This window comes from Colius striatus, chromosome 7 (genome assembly GCF_028858725.1).
Source record: "Colius striatus isolate bColStr4 chromosome 7, bColStr4.1.hap1, whole genome shotgun sequence".
Classification (NCBI taxonomy): Eukaryota; Metazoa; Chordata; class Aves; order Coliiformes; family Coliidae; genus Colius; species Colius striatus.
In genome coordinates, this window is record NC_084765.1 from 25,439,769 (window position 1) to 25,460,023 (window position 20,255).

The following is a 20,255-nucleotide window of genomic DNA, read 5'->3' on the forward strand; positions in this document are numbered from 1 at the left end:
CTGCAGCCCAAACACTGCAACATTTAGGTGGCATTTAACATACCATAGTCTACATAATAACTTGAGAAAGCAACAATCCTACTAACTGGTTCCAAATCCATCTCAGCATGTGCCTTACAGGTCCTTCTCTAGATACTCACTCATGAATAGGACTAGATTCAGCTGTACTGGAAAAAAAGGCAAATATACTTGCAATGCAAAATGCTGCACCCTCCTTGATCCTACCATGACAATACTGCTTTCAAGGATGGCAGCTGCTGGATGCTACCTTGGTATCTTCTTCCTAAAAAGAATAGATTGAAAGACTGTGGAAGTCAAAGCTGCTAATGTGATATGCTGAAACAAAATCAGCTGGTCCAGAAGCTGCATTACCCTGGTAAAAGAGGCCAAGGGAAGGTAGAGAAGGCATAGTTGTCTTATTCTGGGCAATGGGTGCTGTAACTGACATACTCTGAAGCAGTGCATTTCTTGGCTAAGCAAGCTTCCTCTGAATGAACATTTGCAGCCATCTTCTCCTTTATTCCACTCTGAATTTCATCAAAACTCATTTAACCTCTTTGCTATGGTCTAGCTATTAAGAACCTGATTTCAATTTACTAGCCCAACAAAAAATGGTTTTATGAATTATACTGGAGTTAGAAATCAAATTTACCCTTAAGTCAAGATTTTCAAGTTTTATAAGTTGGAAAAAGGGGTTTTTTTCCCCTATAGTTTTACAGTGGAGGATTTGCAGAAGTGTTCATACCACAGCTCCTTAGAGCCTTAGGTTTCCTGTTAACACACTCCGAGTTTCTTCCCTGTGATTACAGACACTTTCTAAGAAAAAGCCTTGTGTTTCTAAGACTGGTGCTATGATTCTATAAGCAAAACTGGAATCAGTAGTGTAGACAAGGTTTCTATTATTAGAATAATTATTATTTCCATATCTGTTCTCCTAATAGATTCTGAATGGATTTAAATGGCACTTTGAATATAGCTACTGAACTAAGAAACATGCTTCTCAGGTTCACAGTACTGCAGTGATGATAGTTTTAGCAGAATGAGGTGATATCATATGAAGATAAGGTTGTAGTTTGCACCTGAAATGAGTATGTTACTATGTCCCACAACTTCCATAAAACGCTTTTATTAGACAGGAAGTTAGACTTTCCCTCCTCTGATACTTTAGCTGAGTAAAAACACTGACTCTCAGTTTTCAATAAATCACTGCTTTGCACCAGCCTGAAACCTTCTGAACAGTCCTAAGTTATCATTGGAAGACTTTTACGTAATAGCCCTGAAGACTGCCAAGCTTTGAGCTTGATCTGGATGTTCCCCTCTTACAAAGTTTTCTTCAGTATATATCATTATACGAAGCAAGGCCCTATGACAAACTAAAACAAATAATAAAATAAAATCATTTTAAAAATCAGCACATGCTACAACACACAGAACACATATGGAGAACGAACGAATGTCAAGTTAATTTCTTATCCAAATCTGTCACGACTGCTTGTCTATTTTCAACTACATAATAACAATGATAAAAAAATGAGGGTGAAATTAATGAAATTGAGTTAACAAACTACTCGTGCATTTTAAAAATCCATCAGTTACAGATAAGTAAATGTTATTTCAGGAGAACATACACAAATCCAATGCTTGTTGCAAGATTAAAATTTTAGCTCAGAGTTGCTTAACCACTTTTTTAGCATCAGTTTCAATCTTGAAAAGAATTGTTTGACTAATAAGAGGGACCATAAGACAACACAAGTGAAAATTTAGTTCTGCTCCTACTGACAATACAGAATAACAGATCTCATCAACTCATCTGGTTCAACAGCTGTTCAAAGCACAGCTGACTTTGACACAGGATCAAGTTGCTCAGAGACCTGTTCCCAGTCAATATTTAAAAAATCCAACCCAGTATCTACCAGTACAATTACGTTAATTCAACTGAGTCTCAGGAATGAGCCTAGTTCAAGGAAATTGTTTACAGTTTTGCTACCACAGCTGAACTACCGTTTCCCCAGAATGGGAAACGTATCTTTATCTAGCTGATCCAGATTGAAAGTATAAGGAAATCTTTTTTACAGATATTTATCTAAAATTATCTTACTTCAACTAAGTATTATCACATCCTTGGAAATTGTACCAGCAGCGTCAAATACTGGCATCTCAAAGATCAAGTATAACTCTTATTGAGGAACTGTCTGCTTTGATAAAGATGAAGAGCTAATAATTATTAAGAGAAATGGCAAGTGCAGGGTAAAGGTTAGTGTGGGATAACGAGTGTCAAAATACTCTCCCCTCCCATCTTGACAATATAATTAGTATGTGATCTTGAACAAATATTTAAGAATCATTCACTGATTTTGGAATTAAAAGTCTAAATACTGTGAAACCTCGGGTGTGGGGTGACTGGCATTGTAGGAAAAGTAAGTACAGCTGATGTCAGCTCCCAGTCATGCCACAAATGCTTCAAGAATATTGCTTCTGGAACGCCTCATACTAACACCTGCAACATTCAAGAATGTTGGTATGTTCATAGCAGTTTACTCTTACAGTCTCCACATGTTCACTTCACAATTACTCCTTTAAAACTACTAGATAAGACTATCAAGAGATTACAGATATTTAAAGTACAAATTCCACCATTATACATGACTGGGTTCAGTTCTTAATCTCTAAGATACTCAAAACACAAAAAAGAATTCTTTACTTTCTTGGGTATCTCTTTCAGGGGAACACCATTTAATTCTTTTTGTCTGTCTCTATTTCTTCTCTAATGCTTCTCCAATATTTGTCCTGTTTTAAGCAACAAGAGCAGTACTTGCAAAAGAACTTGGTGTTATGAACAACTATCACCGTACTTGGGAATAACAATAATAATCCACTACCCAGTGCCAAGAAAAGTGCTCTGGAAATCTTTAGCAGGTACCTGAACTATTGTTTAGCTCTCAGCAGAAAATCTTTTTGTTGAAAAGAGAAAAATTTACCACTAAATTTTTAATTACACGTTAGCCTCCCACATAATTTCTTTTCCATTTCCTTAGTTCTTACCGAGATCAGTGCTCCGAGTCATATTTCACCCCCAAGCCTAGCATCTGAGCATGCAAGCCCTTCCAAGGAAAAGTTCCAAAAGCTTTCTGATGTTTTGGTCCTACGTGCTCACAAGCTGCCTTTAGCCCTGCTCCCAGTGCTCTTGGACAGCTTCCTCCTGAACAGAATCAAGATTTTCAGAGAACCTGCCATTGCCTAGGCAGCAGTCAGTGAAATCAGAGAGACGTGCATGCTGTTGAACAAAACGTTCCAAGAGCAAAAAAAGGAGGAAAAAAAAACCCCAATAGCATCTAGCATGCTTTATACTCAGTTTCTTATTCCCCTCCACCCTGTAAAAACTCTCAAGTTTTATACGATAGCAGAATTTATGGAAAGACATGGAAAAGACATTACTACTATAGTATTAAACGTACGACAGCATCTGTGCACATGTAGTTATGCTTTTAAATAGAAAAGCTAAAAGAATATTTTAAGAGTTAAAGGGATAACATTCCTACCTTCTTAAAATCAATCAAATTCCATTTCTTACAATATTTGTCTACAACCCACTTTTCTTCTTTCACTCCTTCTTTTCTTCTTTTCTCACTATTAAAAAAAAAAACAAAACAGCAAAACATAAGGACAAAAATCTGAAGAATCTTATAAAGTTTCCCTGAGGTAAGGAAACAGAATATACTTTTTCTCCAAACCTTGCAAGTGAAGTATTTGGTAAGTATTTGTTCTTCGTAAGTGACAGCAAACAGATAAGCAATTTTTGAAGAGGGGGAGGGAACAGTCAAATAAATACGTTTGTTTAGTGTAGCAAATTTCATATCCTCTAAGAAAGAAAAATTCAGGACTGGCTTGGTCTTTTTTTTTTTTCTTTTTTCTTCTGAATTTCAACATCCAAACTTACAGACTTTGCTAAGGTAAACTTAGCATTTTACTTACGGAATATGGCCTTTATGGAGACTACTTATGTAGTAGTATGTAGATACTACATGTAGATACAGGTTTTAAAGTTACTGTGGTGCTACTTGATCTTTTCCTGATCTCTAGGAACAAATGGCTTATTTTCTATTTGCCCAAATGAACATTAGATCCATCTCATTCATGTCTTGAAGTCTCACAGAAAACTGTATATACCTACAACCTATAGGTTGCATATACCTATGCAACACTTCTTGAAACTGTGCTCGAAGCTTTTCAGGTAGAAAATCTAGAATGAGGAATTTGGAAACATGAAAGTGAACAGCAAACCAAGGGAGACTCTGCCAAGCAAACCATTCTCAAGACAAAAAGGGCAAGGTCCTGCTTTTTCACTCAGTTGCCAGGCTCGAACAACTGTTGACCAAGAACCACTGTGTGTAGCTGTATAGACTTTCCATCTGCTAAGTTTCTCTTCTCTTTAGTGGTTTCGTGAAATACATTGCTTCAAATTTGGTGATGCATTTAAAAAAAAAAAAAATTGATTGACAAACCACATTGAGATAGACACGGTAAAGAGAAGGAATTTTAATTAAAGAAATAACAGAAAAATATCAGAAGTTTCCACAATAAAGTCCTCAGTTGTCTGCAAGAAAATTACAATGGCTTCAAAGTGGCATATTACAATCATTCTTCTATTGTGTGGTCTCACATCTCACAGCAAAACTACTTCTTCCTTCACCAGATGATCTGTTTTTCTGAGTTCGTGTTCCAGTGTCCTAAAACGCCTTTCATATGTCTGTAATAACCCTGTCTTTGGTTATTAAACAACCATTTGGCCTCTGGTTCTAAACAAAACAAAAAACCTTTCCTCAAGCACTGTCAGTAAATGTAAAAAATTGCACACCAATACCATCAAAGAAGAGAGTGTTCTCACTCTTGCAGATTCAAATTTGAAAAATGGTAGAAGAAATCTGTATCAGTCCCTCTACTTAGAAGAAGCAGAGAGGGCAACCATAATCTCAGTGAAGGGGAAGATTACATTGCTACTATCACTAGCAGGGTCCTGACTCAACAACACACAAAAGTCAGGCTTGACTATAAGCACCTACTGCAATATTTAGGTACATGCTTGAAAAACTTTCACATAAATCCTTTGTTGAAAGGCAATCCAAGTACTGACAGAGGCATGAGGTTAATATTTATGGCAACGCTTCACTTAGTACATATTTTTGTGGAAGACGATGGAAACAAAAAATGAGGCAAGGTTTATTAGTTAAAATGACATTCTAAAGTCATAGAATCATAGAATGGCAGGGTTGGAAGGGACCTTTAGAGATCATCTAGTCCAACCGCCCTGCAGAAGCAGGTTCACCTAGATCAGGTCACATAGGAACATGGCCAGGTGGGTCTTGAAGACTTCCAAGGAAGGAGACTCCACAACCCCTCTGGGCAGCCTGTGCCAGGGCTCCCTCACCTGAACAGTGAAATAGTTTTTTCTTATGTTTAAGTGGAACTTTTTGTGTTCCAGCTTCATCCCATTACCCCTTGCCCTGTTACTATCTACTATAGAAAAGAGGGATGTCCCAACCTCCTGACACCCATCCTTTAGATATTTGTAAATGTTAATAAGATCTCCCCTCAGTCTCCTCTTCTCCAGACTAAACAGCCCCAGTTCCCGCAGCCTTTCCTCATATGAAAGATTCAGAAACGTAGTCAAGAACAATTGCATTAACATTTGAAGGATAAACTACCTAGTGTAGTATATTTCCCAACAGAACTCTGTCTTCCACAGTATCCTTACAGCATCAGGGAAAATATCTAGGGTGAAGTGTAAAGTATTGTCTAAGAAATAGGCTTTACCTTTTAAAAAACATTTATGTTACAGAGGCTAAATGCACTAGAAATAGTTCTATCAATTGGATTTCTCCTTACAAAAAAAATATAATGTGGCATTTAATGAAACAGCAGAAGGGTTATTATTCTTAAGTGTAAATAATGAATGGAAGAAAATTAAGCTTCTGTAGGTCTGCAGTAAGGGAATTTTGCAGGTTATATTTCCATTTATCAATGAAAAAGTAAACTAGGATCTTCATAGCAGATCTGTAACATGGTAGATATAACTAGCTCCATATGATTCATAAAAATCACAAGATAAAGTTCCAGTATGCCCACTTAAAAAAATGTGATGTCTGCTGAAACATTAAGTGTCACAGAATCATTTTGCTTGGAAAAGACCTTCAAGGTCATGAAGTCCAACCACTAACCCCACACTGCCAAGCCCACCACTACACCATGTCCCTCAGCACCTCATCTATGTGTCCGATCAAGGCTTGAGATAAATTGTTCAGTATTACAACCTGCTACTTCCTAAGACGGATTCAGGTTGCTCTAGAATGTACATCACTGGGAAATACATGACTGCACTTCTTGTTGTTGATAACTAATACAATTAACTTGAGATATGGTGTATATAAAGGCATACATGCCAACACATGCATAAATATGCATGTGCACACACACAAAACTTAAGTACTAATCTATCAACTCAGCTTCTGAACAAAAGGATGACAGAAGGGAGGGTAAAGACAAGCTTTTAGTTACTTTGTGAGTTTCTAGCTATTCCTTCTAGATTTTTTTTTTCTGTAGAGGTTTATGAGCAAAGAAGAAAAAGCTTTAGTATTTGCATTTTGTTTATTTGCTCTAAACACCTGGCCTAAATTTCTGTGGGCTGATCTGTGGTTCCCGTAACAGAGCAGCTCTTATTCTTACAAAGACAAGTCTGAATATGTGACTGATTCAAAGGTGATTTCAGAGTGACAGCAGTCATCAAATACATAAAACTGCTGCAAGAAAGAAGGTAATCCCCTCTTTATTTACATGATCAAAGCATAACACTTGGTGCAGTAGATAAGATAGGCTAAATGTCATCTTTTGGATTCTTCAGTTTGCCAAGCTTCTGATAACTGTTACAGACTGAGGAAAGTGGGTGGAGTGGGACAAAACTATGCACAAAATGAAACACTTAATAAAAGAGAGAGTGAGATTTAGGGAAGTAGGTTTATGTACTTGAACATATTTGCTTCTAGAAAAATTAAAAAGTGCATAAATGAGAAGCTAAGTAGTGTGCACAGCTAGGAAAATCAGCCATTGACTGTTCTATGAATAGGAACAGCTTTAGCATAGCAAGTACTTTTTACAGTTTATACATAGAATTTAATAAATAATATTTTAAGCAATCATACAAAGTTCCATGTAATTCTGCAGAGTATAAAATAAGAAATTTTAGGGGAAAGGGGAATTAAGTACTTGCTAGGCTTAATTCGTGGGCATCTTTAGAACAGTTAGGATTCCTAACACTAGCAAAATACTATTACTCAATGTTTTGGTTTTCTTCTTAATGCTTGTAACAGAACGGTTCTTTTGTGCTCCTAGTAACAAAACAGTAACTCTGTGTTGTGTTGGCTGAGATTTAAGAAGGTATCTACCATCCCTACTCCCTCACCCCCTCAAGTTAAAATCTCTTGCTGGTCTTCAAACTCTGCTTTGAGTGAGCAGCTTTATGGAGAGAGTATGTACCCAGTATGCATAAAACACTATGTCCCTAACATGCCAGGTGCCATTTTTTTTTAAGATGCCAACAGCAAAGAACTCAATGCAGAAAAACTGCATACTGCAAAAACTGAACAATTGCAGCGAGTCATCCTGTGAGTCATAAACTCAATGAAGTTAAAGAATTAACTGTAAGACTAGACCCAAACAAGGTGGTGTGGATGTCATTTTTTCTTCATAAAGAAGTTTTCAGCTTCCCTATCTCCCATATCCACGGATTGGTAGGTAAAATTGCTAACAGAGTTTATTAAAGAAAAGAGGATTAAAGAAGGTGACAGGCACCAGAGCTCAAAAAAAACCCCAAACAAACAAATCAAACAAAGGAGGAAGCATTCAGGACTCCAGGAAGGAGCGTCTCGTTTCAGTCTTGGAAGTGTTTTAATGTTTTCCTGTTTAATGACAGTGAGGGTAGGAATGTAGATGAAGAGTGATAGATTTTTTTGGCAGCTCTGAGGTGTAGGATTTCTACCTACAGGATAATCTATCAACCCTGCTCCTTGGTTCCCATGCTGCTCAAACTTCACGTTGTACTACTTTTTAACTTCAACAACTAGAAGTAACTTCCAAATGCCACGAGCCTGAGCCATCAAAATGAGATGCCTCCGATCAGACACCATGCAGCACTGTGGCCTCTTGTCTTTTCATTCTTTTTAAGGAATGAAGCACTTAATATACATGATTAGACACCACTGCTGAATATTTGAGCTAACACCAAACAGAGGTCAAGGCAGTAGTTCACACCTCCTACTGCTGTTATTACAAGCTCTGTGAAAAATCCTGTCTGCGCCATCTACATCAAACTTCACATTTTTGAGGTTTTCTTTGCTACTAAAACAGCTAAGGCCTAACTTTCTTTAAAGAAAGAACATCAAATCTGAGACTGAGGGGAACACTACAGAAGTTTCAAAGATTTATTTATGTGGGAACCTCCTGGCTCTTTTCAAGTCCAGACATAGATGAAGGAAATGAGACACAGACAGAAAGATGTTCTCTGCAGCATTGTCTATGCATAAGTTTTTGTGAAAGTAGTATTTTAGTCCTTGCACCTCCACTAATAATAAAAGCAGAAGCACTAGCAGTGTTGTATTTTTATCATAAAGCATCCAAAAAGGCCTGGATGTTGCTGCAGAGCCAGGGAAACTTCAGCAATGTAAAAACCAGCTGCAATCTGCAGCAGTACAGTTTTAAGGACAAAGTTTCATAGAACTAAAGGCAGATGCAATGCAATTTAAGTAACTGCATGTAATCCTAATTTCATTCCCTGTTTCATGCAGGTACATTACAGGAATCAGTATTAATGTTGTTATGTGTTGGACATTCATTTTTGTTGCAGCTTTAGTAAAGCAGAGCTAACAAAGCTCAAAGCCAGTGAATGTTGCAAACTTCCAAAAGGCTTGAGATAAAACTCGTGTAAAGTATTGCAAGGACAACCCCACACTTCAGGGTGAAAATATACATCTCTCACTGGCTTAGTTAAGTAAGACTAAAGATTTTTGTCTCTGTATCAAGACTGTTGGCCAGACCACATTGAAATATAATATGAGTAGATGTTGATGGGAATATAAAGGAATCAATCAAAAAAATTGAAGAAAGAAAAAAAAAGTCCAGAAAAATGTTTAAACCTGTTTGATCTACAGCCTAAAGCTCAGGTCCTGCCAGAGAAAATACTTTAAAAAAAACACAAACATTTGGGAGAGGCATAATAGAGTAACAGCACCATTTTCTGTAAAGTAAACGGCCTGTTTAAGAGACAATTTAGGCCAGTTTGAAGATTCGGTGCATATTTGCCTGATTTTCCAAGCTATCAAATCGTTTAGGAGTCTTCTTGGACCAGACGCCTTTGATTTATACAGGTTTTGCAACACACAGAATCATAGAATCGTTTTAGCTGGAAGAGACCTTTAAGATCACTGAGTCCAGCCTTTGATCCAGCCCTATCAACCACCAGACCATTTCCTGAAGTATAGCATCCACCTGTCTCTTAAATACCTCCAAGGACGGCGACTCCACCACCTCCCTGGGCAGTCTGTTCCAATGCCTGACAACCCTTTCACTTAAGAAATTCCTCCTCATACCCAGCCTTGGTGCAACTTGAGGCAATTTCCTCTTGTTCTATTGCCTGCTACTAAGGAGAACAGACCAACCCCCACCTCGCTACAACTTCCTTTCAGGTAGTTGTAGACAGCGATAAGGTCTCTCCTCAGCCTTCTTTTCTCCAGGCTAAACAGCCTCAGATCCCTCAGCCATTCCTCACAGGAGACGTGCTCCAAATCCTTTACTAGCTTGGTAGCCTGCCTCTGGATCCTCTCCAGCACCTCAATGTCCTTCTTGTAGAGAAGGGCCCAAAACTGGACACACTAGTCAAGGTGTGGCCTCAGCAAAGCCGAGTACAGGGGAATGGTCACCTCCCTCCTCCTGCTGACAACACTGTTCCTGATCTAGGCCAGGATGCCATCAGCCTTCTTGGCCACCTGGGCACACTGCTGGCTCATGTTCAGCTGGATGTCAACCAACACTCCGAGGTCCCTCTCTGCCTGGCAGCTCTCTTAGGCAGATCAACACTTCCACCCAGCTTGGAGTCATCTGCAAACTTTCTAAGGGTGCACTCTATCAGAGTGCACCTCATCTAGATCATTGATAAAGATGTTTAACAGTAGCGGGCCCAGTACTGAGCCCTGGGTGACACCACTTGTGACCGGCCACCAACTAAATTTAACTCCATTGACACAACTTGTTGGACCCGACCATCTAACCAGCTTTTTACCCAGGAAAGTGTATGCCCATCTGTCTTGCTTAGTGATTGCAACATCATCATCATCTTTGAGAAAATCCCAAAATAACAGACCGTTCTCTCAAATCCCATGTGTGAGGCAGACACAGAGCACTGGACTGCTGGAAGGCTAGCAAATGATCTCCCAGATAACATTAAAAGATGAGTGGTCCTATTCCGTCCTTAGACACTAACAGTGAGCCAATTCAAACTATAAAGTTCTCCCTAGCACAGGGGAATAGGTGTCTGGGCTGGGCTCTTCCCTGCTACGTGTCTGGAAAGAGAACAGTACAGTAAATTTACCTGTGCATGGCATTTCCCCATAGAATGTTTTCTGATCATATCTGAATGGAATCAAGGAAAGATATCTGTTGATAGCCAGCTGCTGTCACCCACCACTTCTCATCTACTTGCAGTGCTCTTCAAGTTAGGACTGGGGGCACTTTTTTCCTAGATACCATCTTTTATCTCTGCAGAAGTGATCTGCCATCTTCCTAGCAAAGGCAGAAGACAGGAACAAGCTGTCGTCCCAACAGAACAACTCAACTAGCTTGAATTTGTCTTGAGTTGCCTGATCTAACACAAAACAGAAGTATGGAAATGCTTTTCAAGAAATGTATTAACCCTTTAATAGCAGTGAGCAAATAACTGCTGCCTATAGAAAATGTGAAGACAATTGGCAACACAGACTTGCATGAAAGTCTGCACAGTTACTGGTTTTTGTAAGATGCAATGTTGCCTGGGAATGTGTCTGGCTGAGTACCAGGAAAGAGACATCATGTACTAAGGATTTTCAACACTACTCATAAAGCATCTATAAAGGGCCTACCCTTTCCAAATTGAGATAGGTATTCATATGATACAACTATTCTTTGTAATTTTATGAAGCAATCACTAGGAGTTCCTAGAGTAAACAAAGTAGTAGAAAATACTCAATAGCAAGCTAAATCACTGACCTGACACATGACAGAGGCATCTTTTTTTAACATACAGTCTGCAGAAAGCTGCCTTCTGGAATGAATTCAGAGAGCAACCAAAGAGAACAGTTAGGAATGTTATGAGAAAAAGATGAACGTTGATTGAGGTTGGATTGCACATATTTCTCCCTGAAAACCACAGAGGCCTGCCAAGCTGTACAGGCCTGAAATCAAAAGTTACAATCCTGGCTCCCAGTTCACTCTTTCTGGTGTCTAGCCCTTTATTTCACTCAATTGCAGTGCCACAGGCCTTCCTCTGCTCCACAGCACTGTGTACTAGAGGCGGCTGCTTTGCCTAATTCCCCATATTCTAGAAGGAACCCTTTCAAAATGCACATTTCATGACTTCAGATTATTATTACAGTCCCTCCCTATCTCATAGTCTTCACTCCACTTCTACCACCCCTCTACTCTTCCTTCCCTTCTCAAGACAGTCTCAAAGAGGTGAAAATAGGAAGACTTAAATTACAGTTTTTGAATTGGTTTGCTCCTGATCTCCATGCCATTCACAGAATAACCAGTTCCTTCACCCAGGTCTGAGCAAAAGTGAGTCTGATCTACATGCAAGTACCTGTGGCCTTTCCAAGCACTTCCTAGGAAAGGAGGTGATACAGTTTGATGCTAATTCAAGCACTTTTTTCTCAGTTCTGAAAGTAGATGAAAATTTTCAAATAATCACAATAAAGAAAAAAAATTAAACAAAAAAAGCTGCACATAACTGCTTGATTTCACTGCATACAAGTAACCAGTATTCATTTCCAAATCACACTGGAGTTTACTCTAACCAAAATCCTCATGCCAGAATCATAATTCTTGCCAAGAATGTTGTACTTTCAAGTTGAAATTCTCTCTGATGTCAAAACCAATGTCGCAACACACAGTTCGAATGAAGGAAAGTCAAACAGTATCTGACATCATACTATTTTAGTCTAGAATTAAACAAGATAAACAGTTAACTCACCAAGTTAATCTCTAGAACACTCTGTAAATCCATCTGAAAAAAAATATACTTTATGAAGTAGCCTCAAGCACATCATAAAAGTATCTTTTGAATGGCTAAGAAAATAAGTATTTTAAAGTTCTGTCTAAAATAGGTAAGTAATTTCCAGGCACCAACTTACAGTTTTACAGGATTTTTAGCTGTGTCAAATTGCCATAAAAACATTAAAATATTGCAAAGACCAAAAGCCAAGAACTTGGCAATCCTGTTCTAGATTTCCAAGTGCTTCCGATTAGGAACCTATGAATCTCTTACCTTCTGAAATAAAAGTTCATGAAAGAATCCATAGCAAAAGACTCATCTAAATCAGTAAGTACTTCAAAGTATTTCACACAAAAATATCTACTTTCAGGGCATTTTATTTATCACAAGTTCCTCTCATGCTATAGGTGCAATGAACAAGAGAAAGCCAGTAGCATGATTTTTCCCTAGAATATCAATCAGATTGGTGTAAAAAATCCAGGCAACACTTGACCTGTGACTGTTACAGGTGAAAGTGCTAGCTAATGAAGTTAGTGGCAGTCGAGTAATAGAATCTGTCATCTGCTGAGTCAGTTGAAATGAAAGTAATAATAATAAAAAAAAAAAAGCACCAGGAAAAAAAAACCCATCCCCCTGAATGTAGCTCTACATGTGCTAGAACTATTTCACTGCACACTGACAAGTGCCCCTACACCTAGCATGTTTCCTCTTGGCCTCTCCACACAGCACAGCTATAGCACTTCAGCATTACAACAGTGACTAGCACCAATTAAGCAACACTCTTTCTGTAGCTGTCCCCAGCTCTAGCAATTGGGAAAAGGAACAAGCTGCCCCCGCCTGCCTTCTGTTGGACCAGCCACTGACAATATTTTCCTGAAATAACAACAGAATATACTGGAACTTGGAAACAAAGGGTGGGGAAAGTGAGAGCCTCCTAAAGGCAGAAGAGGATAAATATAAAAGGATTTGGCTGCCCACAACAGATCTCACACCTCTAAAAATACACAAGGCTGCCTCACTCTGTCGCTACCTAACACTTCACATACACTACAGATGAGACAGAGCACCTGGCTACCTTAACACCTTTGTCAGCTCATTACCAGCTATCTAATGCAACCAGGTGTTTTTATTTCACTTTTACTGTTGTTAAAACGTAGTGGGGGACGATCCTCTCCAAGGCACTGTTTTTTATTCTATAGCCTCTTTAGAATACTGTTTTGGGTGTGTTTGACAAGTGTATCCTATAAGAAGGTATCTCTGGAATAAAAAATGAGAACCAGACAGCAGTAAAGCTGCACAGATGTCATCAACTAAATATTCTTTTTATGAGAATCTTTACAATTGACACTCGTTCATTATACTGAAAGACTGGAAACACATTCATAGATCACATACTGAGATAGATACACACTGAAATGCTAGCTTGTCCCTGCAACGTGAAGTAAGCTTGTTGAAGTGAGATGTTAATGGAAGGCGTGAAGATAAATTAATAATCTTAGATCGGCATCACATGTTGATCAAAGTTGGAACCTAACCTGAGCACACCTAGATGTATTAAAATCCTTTCCTGAGACAGCCTCTAGGTAATCTCTGAGAGTGAGCTGACAGCTAACATCAACAAGGGCAAAAGTTCAGCAGCAACAAAGAGAGGGCAATTAATCAATACAACTTTCTCACATCATGTGTGGTTTCCTTTTTTGTTTCTTCTCCATTCAGCAATGCCATCAAGATTCACGCCATTAGAAAAATTTTAACAACCAAGTTGAAGGGTCTTTAGTATCTCTGAAGGAATTTTTAACCACTGTATCTCATTCTTTTTTCAAAGACGTGGACCATTTCTTTTTTTCTTTTAAATAAAACTGAAAATATTGTGAATAGTACTCTGCAGAGTATACGAAGGATCTGTTCAGCAACTTGAATACCCATACTATCTGCAAATGACCTACTTTCTCTCTACTCGCCCAGCACAAAATCACTGTAGATGAGACAGCAGCTGCCTTCCAACCACACAAATTCCTATGTCTAACTTAAATGAGATAAACCTCTGCCAACATAACAACTGCAACACATGCATTTCTAGCTTGTCACCAAGCACATTTAACATTTTGCAACATTCTCTACCACTCATATGTGTATACTATTGTAATGACTCGAGTGAAGATGCAGTTATATACCGTTTAATGTCTACCCTAATTCACAGCCTCCCATTCCATTCATATGACTACGTCACTCTCCTCTTTTGCCAATATGGGTATTCACACAGAATCACAGAACAGAAAAGGAGAAAAACCTGTGTGCCAGACATCACGACCTTTTCAAAAGTGCCAAAAGCACCTACTAATCTAGATTGTACTGAAGTCTAGCATGACTTGTGGCAAGTATCTCTCTTTTTGGAAATCTAGAACACTCAAATTTTACCCCAAACCCAAGTAGAGCACATGCTCACTCATCGTGAAGTGGGCTACTTCTGTGTGTTCTGACCAACATGGAAAAAACCTTTAGTTTTAACTATGAGAAAGAAGCAGACAACAGGCAGAAGGGATAGAATATGTCTGCTCAAATTGAAACTTTTGCAGATATCAGCAGTCATTACCAGTGACTGCCTACTCTAACAGGGGAGAAAAAAAGAAAAAAAAAGCAATTCCACTGCATTGAAACAACGGATATCTAAACCAAAACAGTTTCATACCGTACAAGTGTCCATTTTCCTTTAGCCAGCACAGAACCCTGTAGGCACAAATGTGCCTTGGACCAGCCATCTTGAATAAAGATGGTAGGGACAAATTAATGCAGCTGGCAAGCTACTTCCAATTATCAGAAACAGGTGCTGCAAGTTAATCAGTTGGGCCCTGGGTGATCACATGGGTGGAAGCAGCATATAAGGAAGCAGCTAGGAAAGGAAGGATGGTTTTGAGTCAACTCTGTTGGTTGTACTATGTTGCCTGTGTATGTCTCTGCATGTGCATTACCTAGCTTCTCTACAACTTTGAATGAATATAGCTTGCACTGCTACAACAGAACTCAGATGACTAACTGAGGCATAGATGTTGTCATCAGGGATATAAAGAAAATAGGTTAAGGTAATTCTCATCTTGCATAGAGGCCATGTGTGAAATCCCAGTCACTGAAATTCCTGTGAATCTTCCCACATCACCAACAGCATCACAGTTTCAGCTCATATAGGTTACCTAGTTTAGATTTTGCTTTTTTGATTACGTATCCTAACAAAGAGCATAAAGCAATGCAAATACCTTTCAGAATCTTCAGCAGCAGATTGACTTGCATTTAAAACTTCCATTTAAATCCCATCTGCAAGGGAGATGCATAACAACACTGAAATAATGCAATATAAAACAAGCTTCGTAAACAATTTTGCAGACTGTGAGAACTGTTGCTTGTCTAGAAATTCATTCTAAAACCAGAATGAATAAAGTAGAGTTTAGACCTGTTTCTATGGCATCTTTAATACAAAATGTGGTCTACAGTAAGTTACACTGGGCTGGTGGGGTGGTGGAAAAAGGTGGAGACCTATATCACTCAGTTGTTAATTAGGAAAACCAAACCAAACTCCAGCATCTACAGTTTCATGAAATGAGCTCTTCACTTTCATTTTCAGTTGCAACTTTTTCCCCCATACTTCTGATTTCAGATGTTTACAAATGACTAAAAATATTCTTATAAGGCAATCTACTTTGCATTCCACCATCAAAGATTGAACAGTATGTTGGGGAAACATTCATTATGGCAGTAAATCGAACTCCTCATGTTAAGAATAGTTCATTGTTTACATAAATAAATGAAAATAACTGTTTAATGTCTTTAAATGTTGATAATACTTGGAATAATATAAATGTGGCTATATCAAGATTTGTGTTGGAAGAGATATTCATTCCAATTAAACCTACAATAACAGAGTGTAAAATAAAAAAGGACCTGATCTGCAGACTTAAAGTAATAAACATAATTAATATGCTGCCTTTAACCTTACATCTCTTGTTTCAGGCCAAAAATCAAAGATGTTTTTGGCTATAATAAGTCCTAGTCTTGGAAAATCCTAAAAATAATGGAAATATTCAAGTGTGTGATTAGAATTAAGCATGTGCTTAAGTATTTTGCTGAACAGTGGCATGTAATAGATGCTCAACATGTACAGTTACATATAGAAGCATTGCCAATTCACATAGAAAGGTGTCACTGCTATAGATTCCAACATTTATTCACAACAGCAAAGGATGACTGGGTATGAAGGCCTCAGTGCTAATAAATAATAATGCTGCTATATTGAAGGCCTCAATGCTAATAAAGCAATTAACATTGTTATAACTGATGAATATACAGTGTAATGTTTCTGCTTATGTAGATGGCCATTAGATAAATACTGAAGACTGAAAAAACCTCTGCAGATATGTTGAGCATTCAAATATAGCCTCTTGGTTGTTCATTGCATTGCCATAAGAGAATTAGAGTGCTTGTTAGTGGCTTAACAAACAAAAAAACAAAACAAGACCAACAAATAAAAATCAACACAATAAGGAAGTTCTACATTATCAGAGAGGTTTACATGTTCATGTATTTCAGGGACTGATTATGCCTTTTGCTATGGGTTTATATATTCCAGTGTCTATGCATTCACATGCAGTCTCCAGCAGAATGCAAAATTGCTGTAATAACTGTTCTCTTCACTCTGTATTCCAACAGCAATTGTCACATCCAGGAAGTTCCACTTACATATAAGAAAAAACTGTTTCCCTGTTCAGGTGAGGGAGCCCTGGCACAGGCTGCCCAGAGGGGTTGTGGAGTCTCCTTCTTTGGAGGTCTTCAAGACCCACCTGGACATGTTCCTATACGACCTGATCTAGGTGAACCTGCTTCTGCAAGGGCATTGGACTAGATGATCTCTAAAGGTCCCTTCCAACCCTACCTTTCTGTGATTCTGTGATTCTATGAAATATCTACCCAGTTCCTCTCTAAACTGACAAGACAGTTCACATTACATAGACTTGAATGTTTACATTTTATTACTCTTATTAACATCTCTTTGGAATCTAAGTATCATTTTCCTAAAAGATCTTGTTTGTAGACTTAACACAAAGACTTTGTAGTCAAAGGACTCTGAGCTTTAACATCTGTTCTTCACCTAGGGTATGACAACTGCACAAAGCTTAACATATTCTATTGTCAGTGATGCATTGTACTCTGTGCTCTTCATTTATTTTGTCAGTCTTCAGAGTTATTTCTTTACTTTATTAGAAAAATAGATCACTGAAGTCTAATGCAAATAGGCAGCAAATGTGCAACATATCTATATGGAACACAAATCACAGCACACATTATCTCACAATATAACTTCTAAATGTAATTTAACAGCTAAACAATGAACTCAGCATTTTTTATTGTTGTTAAGTCATGCCTTGTCAATATATGGCTATGATTTCTTTCCTTGTGTGTGAATTACGTTAAATAACATAGTTACTTGTGTAAGATATCTGGACTATGTATGTGATACAAACACAGGCACAATCTCTTAATCACAGTAGTCTGAATTAACTCTACAATCACTTTTCTAATTCTTTGTTATAAATGGATGGAAACAATATGTCATTCCAGGTTATCTTCTCCCGTGCTTAAATGTTAAGCACTCAATACTACATGCAGAAAGGCTTTTCATTACCTTTGTTCATGAAAGGCATCATTGTCATTCCTTTGAAAAGGTTAACGCTGTTTATATTATCTAATATTCCAGAAAGAATGAAGTTGTTTATGATCTGCTCAGTATTCATGTCAAGTTCCAGATCTGTTAGCATTAAAATGAAGTACTGGTAATTGCAGCTTTTAACCTCTGGGATACCCATATTAGTGAAACTGAAAGGAATAGTTCTTCTGAAACTAGAAAGCATCCTGGTGATGGATGTACCACAAGATTTTCCTCAGTATGGAAGCAGCTGCCTAATCAACAAGAGGCACCAAAAAGCAGGATTAAGGATGTCATCCTGTTAGCCAACAGATTACAGCACCAAGAAATCTAATCCTGCTGTCTTGATTCTATTACTTTATACTGTACCAACAAATCAAAGTCCAGAACAATCATGAAACCATCAGTTTGTGTTTTCCAAAAAGCTGGAAAAAACAGTTACATCTAAGAGCCTCCTCAAGTCAGTGTAGTCAGTAGTAAGGAATATAGGATAAAACCAACCATATTAGACCACGGTAAGAGTCAATCTTCCCCCATTAAAACTTTTCAGTTCTTCACTAGGGCTTCCTGACATTTGATAGCCTAAGCAGAAGCATCTCTCCACCCCATCCACACACAACTATGACATATGAGGTCCAGTACACAGCTTGTAAAGAAATGCCGTTTTCACTAAACAGAGACAAGAAAATTAGATACTGGAGCTGTATGAACAGATCCTTAGATCCAATTTCTTTTAGCTTATGCTCAAGACAATCCAGTTCTGACATGACGTGTGTAAGTAGATACCCATTAGTCTTCTGCAGGATTGGAATCCTTGCAACCTACACTGTCTTTTTGTACACAAAAATCGAACCATTTCTGTTCATAAAGTCTCACAAATCCACAAAATACTGATGCTTCCAACTTCAACTAAACAGAAAAATAATTTCACTGAAACTGAACTTAAAGATGTAGCACAGAGTTTGTGTGATGTGGGAACAGAAATATATTCACATTCTGTTTTCCCAATTAAAACAAATAGCTGATATTGTGATTTTCAATCTGCATACTGATCTCTCAATCCAAATCACATATTTGTGAATGTTGTTTAATAAGCAGGTATTTGCCTCAGCTTTCTAAAATAAAGTAGCTAACTAAAGGTAGTTCATTCTGATCTGTAACTATGATAAAATGTTTGTCACTTTTACATCCTACAACTCTGACTAAAAAAAACCCAGTGGTTGCTAGTCCTGAATTTGCAGAATGGATACACAGGTTGAGGACTCACTACTGTTTGCACAGTATCCTAATTTAGCCTGCAGATGGTCAGTGTTTTAATAGGTTAACTTTTTAACTATTATTATTTTAATAGTTTACATGATTAAAGTACAAATATATGTAGCAGTGGAAAGAGATATTTCACTTTTATGTCACTGAACCAGAAAATAAAGTTTTCAGCTATTTCTGGATTCAGATCTAACATATGGTCCCAGGCAGCAGAGCAGTTTTACTTACTTTACAATACTCAGTTAAAACCTCTTCCCAATACCTTTTTTTTCCCCCTTCAAAACTGACAGGACCAGCTTTTGGTTTACATCAAGTGAACCACTTCTTCCTTTGTTCCACTGTGGTGGCATATCTGCAGCTCTATTTCTTTTTCAGATCCTATATCAAAAGGAGTGTATGGAATACAGTTCTTCATCAGTCTCCTTACTGAAGATCAAATTTCAGTTGCATAATAAACAGTGACTCTACATGACATAATGGGGCCTTCATGCATGATACGGCTAAACTGAAAAAAAAACAAAACAAAACATCATTATCTACCCTTGTCTGGTTCTAGAGGAAATTTGTCTCAGAAAATGAGGAAATCCAAAAGCCAATGAAAAAAAAAGAAGTTTTTAAAATATTTAAAACTGAAACCAGTATCTTTTTAACACTTAAGATGATTTCTACTTAACAGGAGGAATTTTTATAACAACAGTTCCTGTCCTGTGCAGAAAGTCAGGCTACATGAGGGGATTGCAACAGGCTATTTTGAATGTGTTATCAATGAAATCTTAATAATATCAAAGTTTGGTTTTGTGCAGCATTGAAAGGGTTTTGAAGCACAAGTAGTAACTGATTTCAGCCCAGAAGGTATTATTAAAAGGTCCCCAGTTTCAAAATCAGTGGCTATTTTAACTCCTCACTTTGTACCTGTAACCACAGAAAGCTTATGTATGTAGTACTTAAGTATCAAAACATCTAAGAATTAGGTACTTATATCACCTTCAATCTTTTAGGTACTCAGAA

General features: G+C 37.8%; 1 protein-coding gene across 2 annotated transcripts in view; it reads right to left on the reverse strand.

Moving 5' to 3' along the window:
- THSD4 (thrombospondin type 1 domain containing 4) overlaps positions 1-20,255 on the reverse strand; it is a 345,093-nt gene that overhangs the window by 324,353 nt on the left and 485 nt on the right. Inside the window, exons 1-2 of one of the 2 annotated variants that reach the window (XM_061999823.1) lie at positions 3,732-3,749; positions 3,540-3,627 (exon numbers count right to left, since the gene is read on the reverse strand). The gene's annotated coding sequence lies outside the window, so the exon portion shown is untranslated. Of the gene's footprint in view, positions 1-3,539; positions 3,628-3,731; positions 3,750-20,255 lie in introns of those variants that run through there. The other variant, XM_061999825.1, reaches the window with a different exon arrangement.